Source organism: Mustela putorius, unplaced genomic scaffold (genome assembly GCF_011764305.1).
Source record: "Mustela putorius furo isolate JIRA1106 unplaced genomic scaffold, ASM1176430v1.1 tig00000083_pilon_pilon_pilon, whole genome shotgun sequence".
In the NCBI taxonomy this organism is placed as follows: Eukaryota; Metazoa; Chordata; class Mammalia; order Carnivora; family Mustelidae; genus Mustela; species Mustela putorius.
Window position 1 is genome coordinate 29,996,523 of NW_025421273.1, and position 23,124 is coordinate 30,019,646.

General features: G+C 44.2%; 1 protein-coding gene across 1 annotated transcript in view; it reads right to left on the bottom strand.

Moving 5' to 3' along the window:
• PPARGC1A (PPARG coactivator 1 alpha) overlaps positions 1–22,911 on the bottom strand; it is a 644,905-nt gene extending 621,994 nt beyond the window's left edge. The window contains exon 1 of the mRNA XM_004762686.3: positions 22,591–22,911. The gene's annotated coding sequence lies outside the window, so the exon portion shown is untranslated. The remainder of the gene's footprint in view (positions 1–22,590) is intronic.
• Positions 22,912–23,124: the final 213 nt, after the last annotated feature.

The window sequence follows — 23,124 nt, forward strand, 5'->3', positions numbered from 1 at the left end:
AAGAAACCAAGGCTACGGGACCCCCCCTCAAGGGTTTTCCAAACAAGGATCACCACGGTCAGACTTGGGTTGTAGAAACTTTATTTACAGATGGTGCAGGGAAGAATCGGCTGCACTCCAGGCCAGAAATGAGCGGCATGGGAATTCAAGTTGTAGCCAAGAGGATGGGTCCGTTTTGAGAGCTGTTTCCACCCCCAACGTGCCTATTGTCTACATGCAACAGAACACACACCAGGGCAGGGTCATTCGTCATCAACCACTGACTGCATGGACACGAGGGAAGGTGAGATCTGTGTATGTGATCGTGAGAAAGTCCAAACAGCCCCCTAGAGAAGAACACACCTGGGAAGAAGTGCTTCAGGTGACAGGAGCCTGGGTGTGTGTTTGCTGAACAATGTAGGTGGTTGGTTTGGGAGAAAATGAGGCCACTTGCTTGGTGACCCTATGGAGCAGCACTTCCCACCATGTAGTGAGCTCAGCCAGGCTTCTGCTGCTGATAACCCCCCTGAAAACACTCCCAGGACCGAAGACCAGCTCTACACAAAAATCCCACAAATGTTAAGATTCGCCCAACCACCCAGGACTAAACCCTAGGCAGTCCGTGGCACTCGCAGGTGTGAACATTAAATAAGATCTCAAGACTGATCGTCTCTCTGTCCTGAAGATTCATATAATCCCCTTTCTCTGACTGGTCTTTTATTTAAATGTTTCTAAATCATGTTTCTGTAGGCCTGTGTTGATATAAAATCAATATCTCCACAACTCCTTTTTGTCTACAATGACACAACCAGATTGTCAGTTTTGGATTAGTGTGTTTTATAGAAGCCCCATTCAGAATACTAGCAGTGGGTTTTGTTATTATGAAATAGTCATAATTTGCGTACATACGATTCGTTTCTTCCAAACCTCTCAGGAAATATGTTGGTATTTGTTAAGCTCTCGACTTAAAGCACATCTATAGCTCATCTGACGTTCTCAAATGCAAGGCACTGGGGGAGTGCAGGGGTATGAAAATTATCTGAAAATCTCACCTTTATGCATTTCTGAGTTAATCAGGCAAGAAGACACTGCCCACCGTTACCAAATATATTCTGAGAATCCAGAGAACATTACTGGTTAAAAGATGTTCATTGAGTATCATTGAAATAATTCAGTCCATATTGCTGTGGTCTGAATGTTTTTGACCTCCCATGTGATGGTGTGGTGTGAGGTGGAGGTCTTTGGGAGGTGATTAGGTCACAGGGATGGGGGTGTCATCAATGGAATTAGTGCCCTTAGAAAAGAGAACCCAGGGGCACCTGGGCGGCTCAGTCAGTGAAAAGTCTGACTCTTGATTTGGGCTCAGGTCATGACCTTAGCGTCGTACTCCATGGTGAGCATGGTGTCTGCTTGAGATTCTCTCTCTCCCTCACCCTCTGCCCCTCCACACACCCATGCTCACTCACTTGCGCTTGCGCGCGTGCTCTCTCTCTCTCTCTAAAAAAGGGAAAAAGAAAGAAAGAAAAGAGACCCCAGAGGACTCTCACTTGTTTTGCCATGCGAGGTCACAGCTGGAAGACTGCCTTCTGTGAACCAGGAAGTGGACCCTCACCAGACACTGATCCGCCCACACCTGGATCTTGGACTTCCAGCCTCCACAACTGAGAGAGTGTTTGAGTCAGCCAGTGTGTGGTGTTTCTGTCATAGTCGCTGAATGGACTAAGACATCAGTGAAGCAGTTTCTTTCAACCCATCCTCCATCACCCAACAGCACCTCGTCTTGGAAACTGGTGCACTCCAAAGCCAGGAGAAGGAAAGGAACAGGTGAATCCCTCACATCTTCACCAACACATGTCATCTTGGGTTGTCTGATGATAGCCATCCTGACAGGTGTGAGGTGATGTCTAACTATGTTTTCGACATGCCTTTCCCTGATGATTAGCGAGGTTGTACATCTTTTCATAAACCTGTTGTCTTCTTTGGAGAAACGGTTATTCAAATTTTGAGCCCATTTTTAAACATCAGTTATTGAGTTTTTTACTCTTGAGTTACTTATATTGAATTGAATCCTTGAATGTTCAATTCCTCTAGGGGAGGGCAGAGACAAAGTTACGTTTAACACAATAACAACACAGAAGTCTCCTAGGGAGAGGCCAGAATGAAAGGCGAAATTCTCTCAAAGTCTTGGGGGTGTGTGTGATGGACTGAATGTGGGTGTCCCCCCCCAAAAAAAAATTCATACATTGAAATCCAATCCCCCGTGTGACAGCATTAGGAGGTGACTAGGTCATGAGGGAACAGCCCCTGTGCTGGGATGATTCCTATAACCAAAGGAGGATACCAGGGTCTCTCTGTTTCAGGCATGTGATCCAGCTGTCTACAACCCAGAAAAGGGCCTCACCAGAATCCAGTCGGGCCGACACCCTGACCTCAGACTTCCAGCCTCCAGAACTATGAGAAATAAATGTGGTTGATAACCCAGTGTGTGGTGCTTGTTACAGCAGCCCAAATTTACGAAGGCAGGTGGATACTTGGAATTTCCTAGAGAACTATCTCACATCTTTGCCTAATTTTACAAGTGAAAATTTGGTCACCACATAAGGAACACCCCTTCCAGGGTCACTGGCGGCATCTATTCTCTGCTCGCAGTGGCAATCTTCCACCAGCCCTCTACAGGCCGCCCAGCCTCACACCAGGGGGCCTCCTCCCCACCTCCATGACATGACCAAATACACTCTCCTCCTTCCATTGCCAAGGGGCCCCAAGGGTGTGGAGAAATAGGATGCCTCTTCTTCACAAAATGGCTAGCTTAGACCCATCCATCCATCATTATTCTGCCCAGCACTACCGAGTGTATTGATGAGGGGCCACAGTAACAGGCTCCAGACCACCATGAAAGAGGACCACACGGGTAACTTTAGGGGCTGAGCCAAACACAACTGCCCTCTGGGAAACTGAGCAAAGAAAGGCAGAAAAGGAGCATCAGTTGGGATGGGGCACTGGAGCTGAGAGGTGATGAAGTAGACTCTGGATTGGCAGCCACTTGGGTTGAATCTTAGACCTCATGAGTCAGGGGAGAGGGGAGCTCCTAAGACAGCAAAGGGCAAGTAGCCTCTGTCCAGAATTTGCATCACCCAGACCTATTTCACATGACATGGGGCTTCAGTTCACTTTCTGACCTTCGGTCCCATAATGAATCTGAATCCTCACCCTACATCTGCTGTCCACCGAAGCCTTGTGTGTGTGAGTTGGGTGCGGGGGGTTCTTTCTTGCAAACAAAAGGAGGACACACTTGCATGAAACAACCAGCAAAAGACATCCTTTCTACAGAACAACCAAAGTAATGACCTTCTGAAGGGTACCAAGCCCTTCTTCAAACTGGGCAGTTGTTCTTTACAGCAACGAACACAACAGCAGTCTGCTCGTTTATTTATATTTTTTTGACTTCATTTTTAAATAATCTCTACACCCAGCATGAGGTTTGAACTTACAGCCCTGAGATCAAGAGTCCCATGTTCTATGAACTGAGCCAGTCAGGTGTCCAGAGTTCTGCTCATTTAGACCTTTAAAACATGTATTGCTAAAAACACCAGAAGGCTCACAAAGGTCCACAGCATGTGTCCACCGCAGTGACACCTATATCCTGGGCATACAAGCAGTGAGTAAGAAAGAAAGGTGGTAGAATCCAGCTTGCCACCAAGGACCATGGGCATCTGGCCTGAACACACTCCTTAACTTTGACGTGATAAATTTTCTTAAATCGCTCCGCTACCCAAACAACATTATTTTCTTATATAACTGGATCTATCATTGCTCAACATTTTCCAGTCCTCGCTTCATGAAACAGCCAGCTGTGCCTTGGCCCAGAATGGTCTATCCATTGTCCAATGTTCGAGGGGCTGCCTTCAGGTTTGTCTTTGCTCTTTCCACCAAACAGTCAGATGGCCTCTCTCAATGCTGGTTAAGTGTTGGCAGCTGCCCATATGCTCCTTTGTTTAGGGGAATGACTCTCCATCTTCAGTCCCTGCCTGCACCACCTCTCTCATCTGTATTACACAAGAGCCCCAATGGTTCACTCTTCCCCTTATTCATTCTCGCCCATCCTCCTCAAAGCAGCCACAGTGATCTTCTGAGAACATAAATCAGGCCATGTCCCTCTCCCGCTTAAAAATCTCCAGGGGATTCCCATATCACTGAGAATGAATTCTAAATTCCTCCCGTTACACCTGCAGTCTCCGGGGATCTGGGCTCTGTCACATCCCTCTGAATCTCAGCCACATCCCCTCACTCGCCCTACTGCAGCCACAAGGGACGTCTTTTGGAATCATCACCTCCACAAGTCCCAAAAAGACCTCCATGGGGGACCTCCCTTGAGTCAGACCTGTCCCCAGTCTATACATCCCTCCACAGCACACACTCCATCCCGTCACTGTCAATACAGCACAGGGTCCTTTTCCAGATCTTCATAGCAATGATCATTTCATGGATTTTCCTGTGTCAATGTTTACTTTTGTTTTCACTCTGCCTCAACCTGACAGATTATAAATTCCACCAAAGCCAGGGCCTTTCTTGCTTACTCACTGCTATATGTCCAGGTTCTAAAACAGTGCCTGGAACATGAGAGAGTCTCCCAAAAATATTTGTCGAAAGAACAATCCTCTAACCTGAGATCAAAAGAGTTATAATCTTTCAGCTAGTTTTGCTCAAAAGATTCTTTTTCCCCTTTATAAACCCCAAGTACTAATTTCTACCTTAACATTACTTTTCCCACTGATAATGGAAATAATAGTCACCATTTGGTTTTGAAATACCACTCTATGTTAAATACCTAAGCAATCTGCATTTATTATAAGTCAACCAAAAAAGAACTGGATATTACCTGTCTCCTATAATTGGATTGTATTTTCTGAAGAATCGTGTTATTCTGGAGTTTTGCCTTCTAATTTTCTTTGGTATTACATGTTTTTATTCCCTGCAAATATATAGGCAATTTTTTTCCATTTTGTTTGCAAATCAGGGGAAAAAATATTAAAATCTGAGGCAGACAACAGACCTTCTAGAAATGACCTGACTGGTGTGGATTACGCTAGGAGATTTCTCAGCAAAGGAAGAAATGTTTGTTCCTAGAAAATACTTTATTGAAAGTTACCTCATCATCAATATTGGGAACAAATCAAGAAAGGGACAGAAACAAATGAGGTCAAATAGATATTATGGTTTCCCCGCCATTTCCTCTTATAAACCAAGTTAGCGTTAGTTCACAGGTACCATGTTTGTCTCCTTCTGTGCCCTTGTAAACTAACATCAGCACTGTAGCTTCTGTGTGTTTCCCACATGCCAAGCACCACCCAAAGCCTTTCCAATGTGTCATCTTACAGATCAGAAAACCAAAGGTGAGAGTAACTTGTGGAGCTGGTGGTACAATACTGCATCTTTCACCATCATGTTATTCTTTAATTTCTTTTTAGAAATTCTACAAGGATAGGCTTCAATTTGCAGAGGTCAAAACTTGAAAGTAATGTAGAATTCTTATGCAAACCTTCCTAGGAAGGTATAAATGTTTCAGAGATTCTTTTCTTCCTGGTGCAAATAAAAGAATCTAAAGCCCAAATTATACTCACTAGTAAAAACAATGACCATATTAATAACCACTGTGTTGTTGAATTCATCACAAGTGAACTTTCTCTCTCCCCTTGATTTCATAAACACTGCATAGTAAGTCTGGAATAGATACTTACAGACATCTTTGAAAACAGTATTTCATCATCTGAACGTTTGGCTATTTGAAGAAAAAAAAAAATACCTTGCTTTAAATTCCTCACTGTTATAAGTAATAATAATTGTTTTCTTTGAGAGTTTTTGGATCCTGAGAAAGTCTTTCATGACAGAAGAGGACTTTGTGGGTAGACATTTGAACTCGCAATACGAACTACGTTTCCAATAAGCCTTAATATTTATATCTGAGTTAGAGGTTAGCCAGCCTTTTAAAGAGATCTTCTGAGTCTGAAGAGGAATTGTCATGGAATTTTCTGTAGCCAGAGTAGAAAAAAACGATGAACCTTGAGTGTTTAAGAAATCTTTAAAAGCCTTATTTGATGATGAAATTAATTCCAGTCAATAAGACACAACACAAATACAGATACTCTGTTCATGTTTTTATGCAAACATGAAGTGGAAGTTTATGATATGTACTGGGAAAGGGTATTCTAGATTAAACAAAATCATGAAAATGAAAGAATTATTTGATTAGGAATCCAAGCTGAAGTACTGATTATCCTAGCTCAGTTATCTTCCTGTACTATTACTATTACTATTACTATTACTATTACTGGGCACAGATATTTGGCCAAACATTATTCTGGATGGTTCTGTGAAGGTGTTTCCTGGAGAAGATTAATAGTTAAACTGGTGACTCTGAGTAAAGCAGATTACCTTCCATAATGTGGATGGGCCTCACCCACTCAGAAGGCTTTGAGAAGAAAAACGTATCTCCTTTGAGCAAGAATTCTGCCCACTGAGGGCTTCAAAATCAAGTGGCCGTTCCCCCTGGGTCTTCAGCCTGTTGGTCTGCCCTGCAGCTTTTGGATTTGCCAGGCCACTACAATTGCATAAACCACATAAAATCAATCTAATTCCATCCCACCCACCCATCTCCCACAGTCACCACACACCTACATGGTCCTTGTGGTATGGCCTCGTAGACCCTTCCTTCCAGTGGTAGAATCAATTTCACTATTCCCCGAATCTGGGATGACCTTGTGACTTTCTTTGACCAAATGAATAAGACAGAAGTAATGTTTTACCAGTTGCAGGCAAGAGGCCTCAAGAAACCTTGCCACTTCCTCTCTCTTGCTTTTCTTGGGAATCTTGCAGTCACTGCTATGGGAAAGAGCTTGGGCTAGCCTGCTGGGTGATGGCTTCATGATACATGGCTCAGTCTGCCTCCTCTAACCCAGTCAACAGCCAGCCGTCTGCCAGATACAACAGTCAGACCAAGATGAACCTAGTCAAATCCAGCAGAAGAACCACCCAACTGATCTCAGCCCATATTCCCCACCCATATAATTATGTGCTTATAAATGATTGCTGTTTTAAGCCACAAAGTTTTGGGTTGCTTGGTATCCTGCAAAAGTCCAAGTACGATAAGTACTGTTGCCCTTTACATAGATAAAGAATTCAAGAACAACGTAATCTGGATAAGGAATTCTGTCTTTGTCATACAGTGCTTGATATATCAATGGGACCATCAAGGAGCCAGTTGGTTAAATAGTTCTGGAACTCAGGAAGGAGGTCTTGCCTGGAAACACAAATCTGAAAGACAGGCATGTCTCTAATTTCCATGCATGGGTAGATTGCCATGGAAGAGCAAGAGTCAAGTGAAATGAGATCCAGGTTCGGACCCCACAACTAAAGTCAGGCAAAATAAGAGAGTCCATGAGGGAGGGGAAGAAACACAATGAAAGACAAGAAGATGCAATAGACATCAAAGGAATTTCCTGACAGAGTCAAAGTCACACAAACATCTAAAAAATTCATATATAATTGAAAAGGAATCCCCAGCATTTGGGAATTACAAAGTCATTGCCAGAAGAGAGCTTCAGCAAAGTAGTGAAGGCTAAACCATTATTAGAGGTCATTAAAAAGTGAACAAGAGGGAGGCAATTTGGAAACAATGATTGTCTACAAGTCTCTTGCTGAGCGTGGCAATAGGTCCCCTGCTCTGCAACACTATGTGCCCCTTCACTCCAAGAATCTGTGAGCTACTGAGAGAAACCAACGTCACAGTCATATAGATTTGTGTCATTAAAAGGGATGGTCCTCAACAAGAGCTGGGCCTTTCACGCTATTCAACAAAAGGTGACAGGCCACCTCTAAAGGGAAAGGAAAGGTTGATGGAGAAATTTTTCAAGATGGGAGAGATTTGGGTACATTTATTCCTAAGTGGAGTCACAGAGGCATAACAAATGGCTCAACATCCTAAAGAGAATGGGAGGGAACGATATCCACAGGTACAAGGAAAGCTGGAGCTGAACAGATGGAGATTTCCAGATATGAGACCAAAAGTTGACAGAATTTATATTGCATAATCATGAATCCTCACCTGGGAAGAGAGCCAGTGGTGGGCAGGGGAGTTGTTGACAGTGGGCAGTGTCTGGAATTGCAGATATGGACAGGGAGTGAACTTGATGACCCAAACAGGCTTATTGAATACCACGGAGGTTGGGGACAATAAAATTACAACAGCATTCTTTAGCATGACTGGGTTTTTCCAAGAGCAAGTCAACAGCTTGTAAGCAGAAGCAAACAAAACAGTTAGTTGGACTGATCCAAGACTGAGATTTTGTGAGCAGATATAGAAGGGCAAGAGATTAAGGGCTTTGAGGTTTTGGCAAGAGAGTGATTAAAGTGACATATCATGGGCTCTGGGATGGCTATAAAAGGAATGGGGAGATAGTATGGTTGATAAACTGTGAAAAAAGGAGAGTAGTACGGGGACAGAGATCTTGGAAATAAATGGGTGAGGAAGCAGGAAGGCTAAGAGGCTATAGTCATATATAATTACCTCACAATTTAAGGTTCCAGAAGCAGAACCATTCCAAAGGATGAGGCCAGGGTATGGGTAATGCGACTGGGCTGTCAGAACAGTGGAGCCCGAAAGGTTGCCCCTCTGAAACTAAGCTATTGGATACATTCTCCACGTACCGATCCTGGAGATCATTGGGTGGTGGCCATTGGGGTAGAGAGGAGACATGAGCCAGGTTCTGGGCTCTGAAGGACACAGGGAAGTGACAGGAAGATGACAAGATGGCAAGGAAAAGGGGCCTGATATAGTCGATGGGAATTTCACTGGAGGCTACAGGGATCATAGAGTTTAGAGGGGTAGTACCAAAGTAATGTCCTGGAAGTGACAATGATCCCAGTTCCTCTGGGCCTACGGAGTATAGACAAATGTACAGCCACTTCCCCCACCCCAAAATGCACTTTCTTAGAAAGGAATGAAATTTCAGTAACGACAAGACTTGGGGAAAGGGGGTTTATATTGCCAGTGGACCAAGGGTTGTAAAGCACTACTGAAAAATCTGCAAGGAGGTCAACTGAGAAAGGAATTGGGGAAAGCTAGAGAGAAATGAGAATGACCTTGATTGTGGAACTTAATCATTATGGCTCTTGTATAAGAGTTTTTCTTTTCTTGAATACCTCTAAGATTTGTTGTGTCTGGGTTCAGACCAGACCAACAATAATGACACATTAGTATATAGTCAACATTCCTCTTCCCTTGGAACTATCTCCAGAATGACAAGACATACTGCTTAGAGTCCAGGCTTATTCCTTGTTTTGAAGTTCAAGTAATTCAGTGAGTAGAACAAGAAAGATTTTTCTGTCTGTAGATCTCAACAGAACAGAAGGAAGTAGGTATTTGCAGATAGACCCTGGAAAAAGAGAAAAAAACATTCATCTGATAACCAGAGTTAAACTCTTGACATAAACTATTTGCTTGGGTCACCTAACACACATTTTGTTCTAGCAACCCAAGGAACTTGCAAAATCTGAAGACAAAAGAAGGTCATCACTGTAGTGAGTATGACCTCCTGACTGATAATGGTCATTAAACAAGGTTTAGTTTGAAGTTTTCAAATGGATGAATACTATACTATGAGAATTCATTTTATAAGAACCTCCACCTAGGACCCTGACATGTAACTCCGGAAGAGTGTAAGTTGGTGCTTCTTTTCTGAGAAGCAATTAACACAAAAGTCTAAAATGTTTATGCCCTTTAACCCGGCAGTTCTACTACTCAGTATTATCCTAAAGAAACAATCATAGATACGCACCAAGTTCAGTCATAACTGCCAACAACCTAAACACCCAATATTTAGGAGGATGGTTAAATAAAGAGTCCTAAAATCACACAGTGGAATACTATAGAGCCATTAAAAGAGATACAAAGGCATATGAAATACGGCATGGCCGTTGGTCATATTTATGGGCTAAAATCAGGTTACAAGAATACTCACATATGATACCAATCAAAAATGAAATACAAAGGCCAAGAACAAAGTACGGAAGTTTGTATGTTAAAATATTACCTGTGATTATCTTTAGGTATTTGCATTATGTATGGATTTGATTTTCCCCTCTTTTCTTTACTTTCCTAAGAAAAATTTCCAAATCAAAATGTATCATATCTATAATAAGAAAAAAATTATTAATATGCTTTTATCAGTTTTATGGCAGTTGACATTCAAAACCAGTGCCCTAGAAAACCAAGTTTACATATATATATATTTTTTTAGGTAGTAAAATATAAAGGAGGAAAGTGTTCCCTATATTTGACAATGCAGAACAAGAGGTATCAGTCCTAATTTTGAGACAAAAACTCCCTTATTTGCAAATATCCTTTTTGGTTGGTACTTAAAGGAATATTCTTGCCCCCTCTGTGGTCTGGCAATTGTTTAATTAGGGGCCAATATCTTTAAATTCTCATAATGAGTCAAAGTTTATTATTGCTCTATTCAAATGATCAATAAAGATTTTAGTTAGCACCTATTTCATGCCCAACAAATGTATTTAACATTGTGGGTGGTGCAAATGTTATTTTAAAAAAAAAATGTGACATTTATAAATCGACTAAGAAAAAAGTTGTAGCTATTTATATACAATGTAGGCATAAAAGGGCTAGTAACAACCAGCATTCCAGAAATGCATACCATTCGAGAAGACTTTTAATTACTGTATATTCCCAAATATATGAGGCATTTTCCTGAAATTCTCCAGAAAAGATGGATATTCAAATATTTCCAAAGGCTCTCATATTATAGGACATTCTCTAATTACTTTATTTAAACAACTAAGTAATGCTTGGGGAGGATTCATTAGCCTGAAAGGACCTCAGTCAATGCTTGTTTGGGACTCTCTGAGAGGTCGCTTGACAGAATCCATTACAGAGAAGGCAGATTTAATATAGATTTAATCCTGGGTCCTGGAGTGAGGCCCCACAATGCAAATGTTTAATATCATTGCAAGAAATCATTTTAAAAATAATTACTTATTGAGAATAATTTGTATTTATTTAATATTTACTTTATTTCTGGGTCTGTTTTCCATGCTACTATAATACAAAAATGGTTTCCCTTTCCAAAAAGCAAACCCTCCTTCCATCATAATGATAATGGCGAAGACAGTATCTTACAGCTGACAAACACTCCCCAAAACATCATCGGACTTGGCTATCCTAGTACAGTAAAGGAACGGATACGGCCAGAACTTTGGGAAAATGAACCAGTATTCATTTTAACGCATACAGACAAGGAATCAGCCCATTGTTCTTTAGCAAACTTGTTCTTTAAGACCAGGTTAATCGGGGGAAACACTTTTGTTATTATTTCTAATGCAACTGTTACTAACAGGATCAAAAAAAATCCACTAGCAATGGAGTCCTACTTCCTAAAATAACAAGCCTTTGATAAACATTGTAAAGATGATTCCATTCCCTTTTACAGGTTTTTTTGGCTCTTTTCACAAAGCTATGTAACCCTTTTAGTCTGACATCTCACAAAGAAAGAAGTAAAGGATTTCATTAGCACAACTGCACAGGCCCGGAGTGTGTCCCCAACTTCAGATGTTATTTTACTCTCTAGGTTGGGTGACTAATTTTAACCCAGAAAAAGTTTAGTAGTCTATTAAAAGTGCAGGAAGACCCAAAATAAAATTTTACGTTGGACTTAACTCATTAAACTGTCTTCTTGACATTGTCAACAGAGCAGATTTTAAACAATGCAAAGATCTTAACTTTCCAACTAAGTTTAAAGTCTTGCTTGCTTGCTTGTGACAGGGAGACAGAGCAGAGAGCTGGTCTTCTACCTAGATTACTCACAGGATCCAAACTCTGCCAGCTCCTTCCTTTGCTGAGTAAGAGAAAGGGAGGGGGCCTGCTGGAGGGAAATTCACTCTTTGAAGTCCCTACTTGTAAATTTCCAAGGTAGACATGTGAGTTAGGACAGACCACACTCCCTCACCTGTTCTTTCTATAATGTTCTCTATTTTTGCCCCCTAACACTTCACACAGTTTAAAGGGGATAAGGATGGTTGGCTAAACAGAGAAACAGTAGGTAACGGATACATTGATGATACCTGTATATATATGGACACAGAGACCTGTATATATATGGACACAAATGATATTTTATTTATATATATGTCTGTATATATATATATAATTTTCATATATGTCCTGTGATCTATGTGTCTCCTACTAATTTAGAACTCCTTGAGGACAGCGATAAGCACCTTGTAGGCACAAAATAAATATTGAATGAAAAAGCAATTTTTAAAAAATGGACAACCCTTAACAACTACTCCTTGGCAAATTCTTCTATGTGAGTATCCTTCTACTCACCAGCCCAAATTTTCTCCATTTTTCCAAGCCCAAATCAAATGCCACTGTCTCCTTAAAACCTTCCATGATTCTTCCCGCCAAAAGTAAAAGGTAAACTCCTCCTCAAATGACCATAGCACCATTCTCTACTCTTTTCTTTTTATTTTAAAATTTATTTATTTACTTGAGAGAGAGAGATGGGGGTGTGGTAGGTGAGGGGCAGCAGGAGAGAGAGAGGGAATCCCAAGCAGGGATTCCGATGCAGGGGCTTGATCTCAGGATCCTAGGATCAGGACCTGAGCAGAAACCAAGAGCGAGATGCTTAAGTGGCTGTGGCCCCCAGGTATCCACCAGTCTCTGCTCCTTTCTTACAGCACTACACATTTTCCAAGCTTCTCTGCACATAGGTGGTGCTCTGCCTGTAACCCACAGCCATGCCTAAGGAAACGTGTTTTAGCCCTCTTTGATTCTCCTCTGTCATCCATTGTTTCGTCTACCCAAAGGCAGCCTAGCTCAATAGTTAAAACCCTGGCTTGGAAGCCAGATGCATTAAATCCAAATCCTGGCTGGACCGCTTCCTAGCTGTGTGGTCTCTGTGCTTCAGCTGCCTCGATGGTAACAAGTCATATGTAATCCAAGTAAGAGCACCCACCCCCCTCACAGGGTTATTTTAATGACGACATGAGTCAGTGCACATCAAGCACTTTGCAAGGTTTCTGCAAGTTTCTGGTAGTGTTCGATACATGGGTTCTATTATACCTTACTCCACGTAATGTATTAAGAATCTACTATGTGCCAGACATTCTGCCAGGCTGTCACATCGGTCGGTACTCTATAAATATTTGAGGACTGACTGATAAGACCTAACACTGACTCAGCCCTGCATTAGTCAATCACATCCCTGGATCTTTGCTAACATTCTAGGAGACGGATATCGTGATTCCTCTTTTCATGCAGGAGCAAATGGGGTCCCTTCTGCTCTGAACTGTGCAAGCACATATTAACGGGGAAAAAGTCTCCATAGTGTTCACCTCACAAGCCCTCCAACTTCTAGAGACTTTTTTTTCCATCCCCTCCTGCAGCTCCCTCGACTTCACACGATGCATCCATCTATTTTAGCATCTGTTCAGCCTGACTCCTGTCATTAGATACATTCTCGTGTGTTTATAATGCGCCACTGATTTGTTTCAGACTGAGTCGTGGGATCTAAAAATAAAGTGATGTGGAACATATTTCGTTGCATATTAACTTTAAAGAAATAGATTAATCTTAGAAATAATCAAAAATGAATGATCCACTCAGCTTGTAGCAGTTACCCAAAAAATTAAAAATAAAATCAAAACCCTCAGATGTCCACTTTTCCTCCTTTCTCCTTTCTGAATTTATTAATTGAAGTATATACTTCATAATTTTTTTCATTTTAAAAATTAAGAGGTCCAGTGAGCCCTTGGTGAACCAATCATGCTCTTCCCTGGAGATGCTTAAATGAAGGCAGGATTCATTTATCCTCCGAGTCAAATCCCTGTTTTCAAAAAAATAGCATGGCCTTGCCCTCATCATCCTAAGATGGAACAAAGAACCATAAATAATGTGACACATATAATGGTATAAAACTGTTTTCTGAAAACTCAGCCATTTAGCCAACCCATCTGTTCTGTCTACTACAGGCTAGGCACGAGGAGGGCCCCAGAGCCCAGGCAGGTGCAGTGCCTTCCTGCACAGAGCTTCCTGGGTAGCGTGGGTGGGGAGCATACACACGAACCAGGACAACACACTGCAGAAAGGGCAAAAGAAGGAGGGCTGGCGGTGCAAAGAGAAATTAATTCTCACCCAAGTAAAAATAGGACGTCTATTTGATAAATCATTTCAAACATTTCCCCCTTCAACATCCACTCACACACACACCCATGCAAACTAGTTGCTTCTTTTGTTTCTTTGGAACCTGAAAACACTGTCAATCATCAGCCCTTGGGTGTTTATCTCAAGCCCTCGAGGAGGTTTAGTGACATCGTTTTATTTGATTGCATGTGTTCCTCTATAGCTAAGAAGGGGTTACATATGCAAATATATATACATTTTGATTGCAGCACTAAATAATGAGGAAAACTGCAGTTTATAAAATGCAGTCATTCCACACCACATTTCATTTTGGAAGAGGGAGGGCTACAGTCGACTGTGAACAATTACCAAATTGTCAATGGAATTCAATAAATGTTGTTTAAAAAAACTAATTATTTGTTACAATAACCAGCTACTATTGCCACTTTGTATTTGGAGGTTTGTAAACTACTTCCATTTGAAATGTAATTGATTCCATTTTTATCATTTGTTCAAGTTTATGTGGTTGTTCTCATCCTAAGAGATGATAACATCTATTTTCAGCAAATTATACATTATAATTCCTCATTCAAAAGCCGTAACAGAAAACAAAATGCTAATTCATGCTGTAAACGAAACTACAGAATCATAATCACTCATTGTTAACATTAGGGACTAAACTGCTACTGGAAATAATAAATTGGAGCAAAATGTGGTAGGGGTTGTTGGTGAGAGTTTTCTAGTTTTCTCTCTTTTTCTTTGTGTTTCTTTTTCCTGTTTTGTTTTGTTGTTACACAACTAACACACTTTCTGATATGCTTTCAGGCAAGACATTACATGGATATTTTGTATTCTTCCAGATATAAGCCCAAAGCTCAATTTCCCCCCTGAGCTATTACCTGAAGTTTGATCCTTCACATGTATGGAAGGAGATCGTGCTCACAAAGCAATCAGAAGTGCACGCAAAAGAGGGGACGCATGTTAGAACTGCACACCTGCTTTTCTCCATTTCGTTGAGCTTCCAAACCTATGCTTCCCTTTATTTCAGCAATCACCAACCAAGTCTCTTCTTTCTCTGCACCCCCATGCCTCTCCTGTATGAGGATCTCTCTGCAACACTCCTTCCCCCGTGTCAAGCTTCCCCTCTGCATCAGGGACTAAGTGAAATTTAAAAAACAAACAGAAATCCATAACTGTAATAAATCAGGTCAATTCTTATTAAGAAAAAAAAAAATAAGAGAAGGGGGGTCTCTGTTACCATATTCCAGACACTCTGTTTTCCTTAAATAGCTATGCTCAAGTGAAAAGACAGTAGCATCACCTAATGGCATTTCTCCTTCCCTTTAAAAAAAACAAAAATCCAAAAGAAAATATTTAAATATAATTATTAAATCAAAAATGTGAATTCTTTGAATGGACCAAAAAGTCACACTGCCTTCTAGAGTAAATCACTTTTCTGCTGCCCTTTTATTTAATGCCGTCTGCTGTCCACATTTACCTCTTCACTGGCAAAGTGTGATCATTGATTTCCTATGGTCTCTCTGGAAGGAAGTTCTGCTTCCTTGATGATGACTACAAAGGGTAGGTGACCCCATTCTCATTCCAATGCAAACCCTGCACTTTTACATTTCCGCTAGGGCCAAAGGAATGTGAAAACAGCAAGAAACCCTGTCCTCTTCCTAGAGCTGTCTTGCTGTAACTACTGACATTTAATGTTTTCCCTCCCCTTTCCACGACTATATTTTGGAAGATCACAATATCAGGGATGAACCAGTAAGGGGCATTAGTTCATGATGGACATAAATGTTAGATGGGTGATTCAATGCAAAAGACACCTATTATAACACGGCCATGCTGAAAAAGTTCAGGACTAAAGGGCGAACATAACTAAATACAGGACAAACCCAACATGCTGTGGGTTTGCTTACAAAATGAGAGTAAGTCTATGCCAAAAAATATATGTATTTAATACACACACACACACATATAGGACCGGGTTTTGATGCATCTGAGTAATTATTTATAAAATTATCCTATTCGTGAATGTTAAAATTACATTTTTTCTATAGAGTGTTATTTTAGCAATATTCGCATACATTTGTAATGGGCCCTTTACTAAGTCATAATTATCTGAGGTTGGGAGCTGGCAACCTAAAGACCCTGTCTATCCCTAAAACTGGATCGAGGGGCACCTGGATGGCTCAGTCTGTTAAGCATCTGCCTCCGGCTCAGGTCATGATCCTGGAGTCCCAGAATCAAGTCCCTCATGGGACTCCCGGCTCAGCAGGGATCTGCTTTTCCCTCTGACTCTCTCCCGTCTCATGCTCCCTCTCTCATTCTCTTTCTTTCAAATAAATAAATTCTTTAAAAATAAAATAAAATAAAGCTGGATCAACCACTCATTCAAACCAAGAACAATGGCAATCTCAAACATTAAGTCCATCACCAAGAAAAAATAAGAAAATCAGGTAGTTATGGTTGATTTTGCTGAAATGGATGACTTCACCTCATTTACCAAAGAGAATTTTATCTGGTTATGTTAATAACCAGGAAACAAAATGGGCAAACCTGCGCACACGAAGGAGATCTTCACTATTTCATAAAACTGGCAAATGAAGGACACCATCACAAACTTGCTGGAAATGTACATGTGGCCGCGTGATGTTTTTACACTGCACTGGAGAGGAAGAAGTGTCGAAAGTAAGAATTAGCTGGCACTGTAGGCTCTGAAACCAGACTGCCTGGGAGATATCCCAGTTTTGCCCCTACCTAGCACTGATATCTTATACAAAATATTTAACTCTCTGAGCCTTATTTCCTTTATCTGTAAAATGGGAATAATAAAAAAAAAAAGGACCTAATAATTCACATGTTGTCTTAGAGATTAAATTAATCAAGTACATGTAAAGTGTTTGAAACAGCATTAATTAACAGTAGCTCTCGTCACTGCTGCTTGTTTCCTAAGTTTTAGGTTAACAGAATTTTACAAAGAAAAGCAAACAGTATTTCCAAGCTGGTGCCTTAGGAAAGCTAGACTTATTGGAAGGACCACAAGGAACTGAAGACATTACAAGTCTCTTTTGCTTTTCTTTCTACCTAGGAGAAATCCAATGTTGGGAAAACTGGGGTAAGGTGAACTGGATTTCAAAGTAGATTTCTAAAAAGTGTTTAAGGTAAATATATAGAAATGCATGTAAAAATAATTTTACGGTTCATCTGTACATCTTCAAGGAAATAAAAATGCTTAAAATGTATAGAAATCCAGTTTATATTTTCTTGAACTTTAAGATACTGCTTTTCTAACAGTCTTGTAAATGCAGGACATTCCCAAGTTTTGGCTCCTCTCCGTGGATCCAAACATTGTTACTATTTTAAAAATTACGAAATATCCAGAGAAGAGAGGAAAAAAAATACTGAGTTTTTTATAGTACTTGGACTGGATGGAGAAGTGTTCCTCAGTGGGCTGCTTTCTGCTCTGGCTATCCATATTCATGGAAGTTATGCCAAGCCAAAACAAAAAACAAAAAAACAAAAACAAAAAAAAATAGGCAGTCAGCAGAAGTTGTCAACAACTTACCCACATCCTTTAATGATTCTGCACTGAAACTTCTATCCTGCTTGAAAAGACAGAGTGAATACAAAGAATTACAGGTACTGGCAACAAAAGCCCAGGGCTGAATTCAAAACAGTCACTGCCTACTCCATCCAGAAAGATAGTGTGTGTCCCTAAGGATGCCATTTTACATTTCTGGTCTGTATGTGAGGGAAAGTGAGGGAGTGGTAGGGGTTGGGCTGAGCGGTGGGTAAGAAAAGTAAAAGAGCAGACTCGAGCCTGGTGGTAGTATTTTTTCACAAACTCAGGCTGAGCTATCCAGTAACCAAAGAACTGGTCAATCAGGTGAGTAAAGTCAGATGTCTGGCCTCATGGATATCCAAGCAGTGAGCTAATTGGCTCCATTTTTCACTTTCCATTCATTGATTCAATATCATACAGACCTGGCCTGCTTCGATTTGGGCTTCCAGAGTGACAACTAAATAAGGTGACCCAGGTCCAAACCAGCAAGCAGTAATGACTGCTCCACAGTCAGAGTCGTGATGGAGACAGAAAAGCTCAAACATCTACAGGAGAGACTCGCAGGTTGAAAAGCACAACATAAAAAGATAATGCTGGGTTTTGGAAGCTTGCACTACTGCCATCCCTAGGCGTGAAACTGTAAATTAAAGAATGGTCTGCTGTCTGCTGCATGGAGCCAAATCAGAGACATTTCACATACACACTTTAATTGGGGTTTTCATTCTAATTGAAGAAATAAATTCCACCAAAGCAGATGCTTCCCCCACACACACACACACACACTCGCACTATGGTATGTTTTGCACTTTGGCAAGTAGGTGCAAAATATCTGCAACATGGTCTCTTCAGATATAAGATGGGATTTCCCAGTTTTCAAATGGTAACAGATGCAGTTTCGGCTCTCATACACATTGGGCTCTCTCCAAAAAAAATCACCCCAATTCCCCCTCCCCCAGCCTTGGTGATAAAATGTCACAGGGAAAAAAAAAAAACTAAACTAAAAAAATCTTCCAGTCGAAGATGATTCAAGGCTGGGTTGGAGGTTTTGTTTGGGGGTTTAGTAACGAACAAATGCCCCAGTTGTTTCCAAATTTCTCGATTTCTATATAAAGAACCCCCACCCTCATTATTTTTTTCACTGGCTTGTTTATAACCAGAGGTGTCATAATCATGTTTCTTGTGAAAATGAAAGCAAATCAAAATGCCTTGTGATTCCAGGAAAAGAGGTTCTTAGGGAGACATGCCTGCCTGCTATTGATGTTGTAAAAAGGCTCCTTTTACATGGTATTAGATGTTGAGAGCACATCATATTGATCTAGAAATAAAAAGCTTGATTTTTTTTTTTAGTACAGTCAACCCTTACCTTCATAAGCACTTTATAACACTAGGAAGATGGTTTTATTTTTAATTGAGGAAGAGTAAACAAATTACATTTGAAGAGCATTGCTATTTTTAGGGAATAGAGGATTTGTAAGCTTTTTGGCAGCAATTCAGGTAAAAATCATGAATAAGTCTCACTCTTTCAAATTTGGCCCAGGCCTTCCCACAGCAGCCCTGCCTGAGTCCAAGATGAGTTTTAGTGTTGCCTTTGTTTTATCCTGTTTCAGCGGAGGAAGAGTTGGGAGCAGGTTTCTCAGTTCTGTGCCTAGGCTCAACCGCTGAAAATGTGAACTGTGGAGCACTAGGAACCTAGGTCCTTATGCACATACATTCTTCAGCCCTGAAAATGGAGAGCCGGCCGCGTTGGAAACCGCAAATCCTGGCAAGACGCACTGCCTGGCTGCGTTCACCACCAAAGATTAAATAAAGCTTCCGTAGCACTTGAGGGCACCTCAGTCTAATGACGTACATCTCTCATTTGTTTCTGTACTTTATCGTAAAGTTCATACCGTACCACTGGAAGGAGATCAATATTTCAAATAATCTCCCTTTCCCCCCCACACAATTCCACCGCACTGAGAGTAGCGCGCCACCCAATACCAGCCTGCGAGCGAATCATCCAAGAGCAGCGCCAGCTGCTTTATCAGAAATTCTTTCCTAATTTCTTAGCAACACGAGTCTTCCTTTCTAGAAGATCTTGCCTTTTGGGAAAAAGCTTTTCCAAATCAAGTCAAACTAACTTCACCCGAGGAAACCGACAGTTTTCCTCTTTTTTAAAATGTTCCCCCTTACCCCCCGCCTTCTCCGGCTCTCGGCTCCCTTTACTCTGACCCTGCCCATCTCCCCTCCCTCTCGCCCACCTCCTTCGGTTTCCAAGGAGTTTGCACGTGATTGCCAGTCCTGAAAATTCGGGACGCGTCCCTTCGCTTTTAAACGCTCTCCAAAGACTTGTTTCCTATTTTATCCAAGATGTTGCCAAAGCTCCCACCGCTGTAAAGCAGTTTCACCGCGAGCTTCCTTCTACCCTTCCTTTCTCTTTTCAGAGGAAAACGCAGTGCCCGAGTTTCGCGGCCTCGAGATACAGGTCGGAGGTACGCGCCTCGAAACTTATCCCAACGCATCTGACTCCGGGACTGGGAGCGCGGTGCTGCCAAGGAATCCCTGAGTCCCAAATGCCCGCCAGGGTGGCTCTGGGTGTGAGGGTCTAGGCTTTCCTACTCGTCTTGGTCCTTAAAAGCGAGCTGGGGTTGGTTTCTGACTCATCGACAATCACAGGCGCGCGCGCACACACACACATACACATGCACACACACACACACTCTCTCTCTCTCTCTCTCTCTCTCTCTCTCTCTCACACACACACACACACACACACACACTCGCACACGGGCGCGCGTACTCCCGCTCCTGGAGAGCACGAGTTGGCCGAGCCGGAGCGGTCGTTGGCTCCCGGCTACCGAGAGCCGGCGCGGGGAGGCACGGAGAGAGCACCGGGGCCCCGCAAGACAGGGCAGGGTGGCCTGAAGAAAGCCCCCTGCACCGGCCACGAGCAGCCAGGGCACCCCCCACCCCACTCCGAGTCGCCTAACTCCAGCCAGTCCGACCACACCGGCAGTTCTTCAAGTTTCTACTCACAGCGGGCCTCCCCTTTCCCGGCTGCCTTGCCCCCAAACCCTCACTTCACGCGCCTGGGCCGCCCTCTTGCCCCACCCGCAGCTCCGCGCCGGGTACGCTTCCCCGGGGCCGCCCAGACGCCCCCACCCGCGGCGGCGGCCCGGCAGTCTGGCCGGAGCTCGCCGCCGCCTCCCTCTGCTGCTTGCCGTGGCGGCAGGAGCTTCTCTGGGGCTCCCGGGCCTCCCTTATGTATTATTCACTCGGATGGCCGCGGCGCTTTCCGGAGAGCTCTCACGGAGACGCCAGGGCTTCGGCCGGCAACTACTAGTTTGGGGATTTCCGTTTCTTAGAAATTGAGGGTAAGGAGGGGGCGGCAGAGCGCATTTTGGGGTTGTTTTGCTTTGGGGGGGGGGTGTTGGCTTTTCAGCCTGGAGCTCACAGGAGCGCGCTGCGCCCCGGGCCCGGGAGGGAGCGCGCCAGAGCCGGCGAGTGCGGCGGGCAGCCCCGCGAGCGGCCGAGGCTGGCTGGCAGACTGGGAAAAAGAGACGCCGCGGCTGCCGGGTGAGCCGGGCCGAATAGATCTCTTTTCCTCGACACCCCCAACGCCCCGCCGCGCGGCTCCCCCCGCGGCGTGCGCTCCGCGGGGCCCGGGAATCCCCCGCGCCCTGGAGCCCCGACCGCCCACCGAGTTGCTGCTGCCTTTCACCATTGCTCTTCACCTCTCCTCCGGCCCCAACTTTCCCTAGCCTGGACATGCGCGTGTACGTACACACACACGCACACACACACTCAGGCGCGCGCGCACACACACATACACACACACACATACACACACACACACACCCCTCCCCTCCCTGACTCCAGCTCCACTTCCCCGCGTAGTTTGGAGATGACAGATGCCTGTAGACTTTCACCAAACAAGCGGTGGGGGCAGCAGACTACAACAGTTATTTAATTAAAAGGCATTTTTCCTCTCTCTCTTTCTCGCTCTGGCTCCCAGAATAGCTTTTGCACCCCTAGACCCTGAGCACACTCCTGTCTCTCCAGGTTACGGGTGTCCGGCTAACACCCATCTCCTTCCACGCCCCCCCTTCCGGCGTCTACCTCTAGCTTCCACGGCCCCTCCACCCCGGATTCACACCGACTTGCACACCTACAGGCCGGCGGCGGGGAGCGTCGAGGGCACGATGCAGCTGGACTGCATTGCACAGTCATCAAAGTTAAGTGTGTGTGTTTGTGGGGTGCCTGTGCGCGCCAGGGGAAGCGCCGGGTCACGGGCGCCGGAGCATCCACCACCCCCCCCCGCCTCCGCGGGGTCAAGGGACGCCTCCACTTGAGATTGCAGCCATTTTAGGGAAAGAGGTGGCTCTGGGCCCTGGGGTGGCGGGGGGGGGGGAGTGGAAGGGGAACAGCACGTCGCGGGGGACTCACAGCTCCGCAGCCCCTCGGCGCAACTGGAGGGCGGGCAGGCGCCGGGCGCACAGGGGCGCGGCGCCCGCGGCGACTTGGGGAAGGTTGCGCTCGAGTTCCCTGGTTTTGCCAGGAGTTGTTCGGGGTAACGTGCTGGCTCCTGCCTCTTCCTCGGGTTTCCGCTGGGTTAGGAGGTGGTGGCGGGTGGAGGCAGATTGGGCACGGGAGGAACGCTACTGCCCCTGGAGACTGGAGAGCTAGCTCTGGGGACTAGGGGCACCTCCTCTCGCCGGTTGGCACTGACCCAGACAGTGCGACCCACTTGGCCCCCGGGCCTCCCCGCCCCCTCCCAAGCCTCTGCCTCCCCCGCCGAATGCCAAGTGAGAGCGCGGCAGGGGGCACAGGGCGCGACGCCGCCGGGCCCCGAGCCACCCCTTACCTGGTTGGAAGGGGTTTCCCAGGAGGAGCCGTAGTTGTAAAAGAAGGAAGAGAAGAAGGTGTCTTCCGACAGCCCGCAGCCCGCCATGCTCTGGATGCAAATAAAATGAGGAAAGAAAAAAAAAAAAAGCACACACAAAAGCAACCAAAAATTTTCAAAATCAAATTAAACCAATAAGCGAAGAAGAAATTCTCTCGAAAATAAAGAGAAGGAGGGGGAAGGGAACGGCAAAGGGAACGCAAACTCTCGGCGGTGCTCGCTCTCCGGGTGAGGAGGGATGCTCGGGCTGCCGCTGCCGCCGCCGCCGCCGCCGCCGCCGCCGCCGCCGCCGCCGCCGCCGCTGCCGCCTTCTCAAGACCGTACCTACAGAGGTTCGTCCTGACTTGGGCAGCCGCCGCCGCCGCCGCCGCCTGTGCCGGCTGCGTGTGTGCGCGCGTGTGTGTGTGCGTGTGCGTGTGTGTGGTGTGTGCGCGCAGAGCGAGAGACCGCAGGGGAAGCGAGAGGGCGAGAGAATGAGCGAGCCGGGATGGAGGG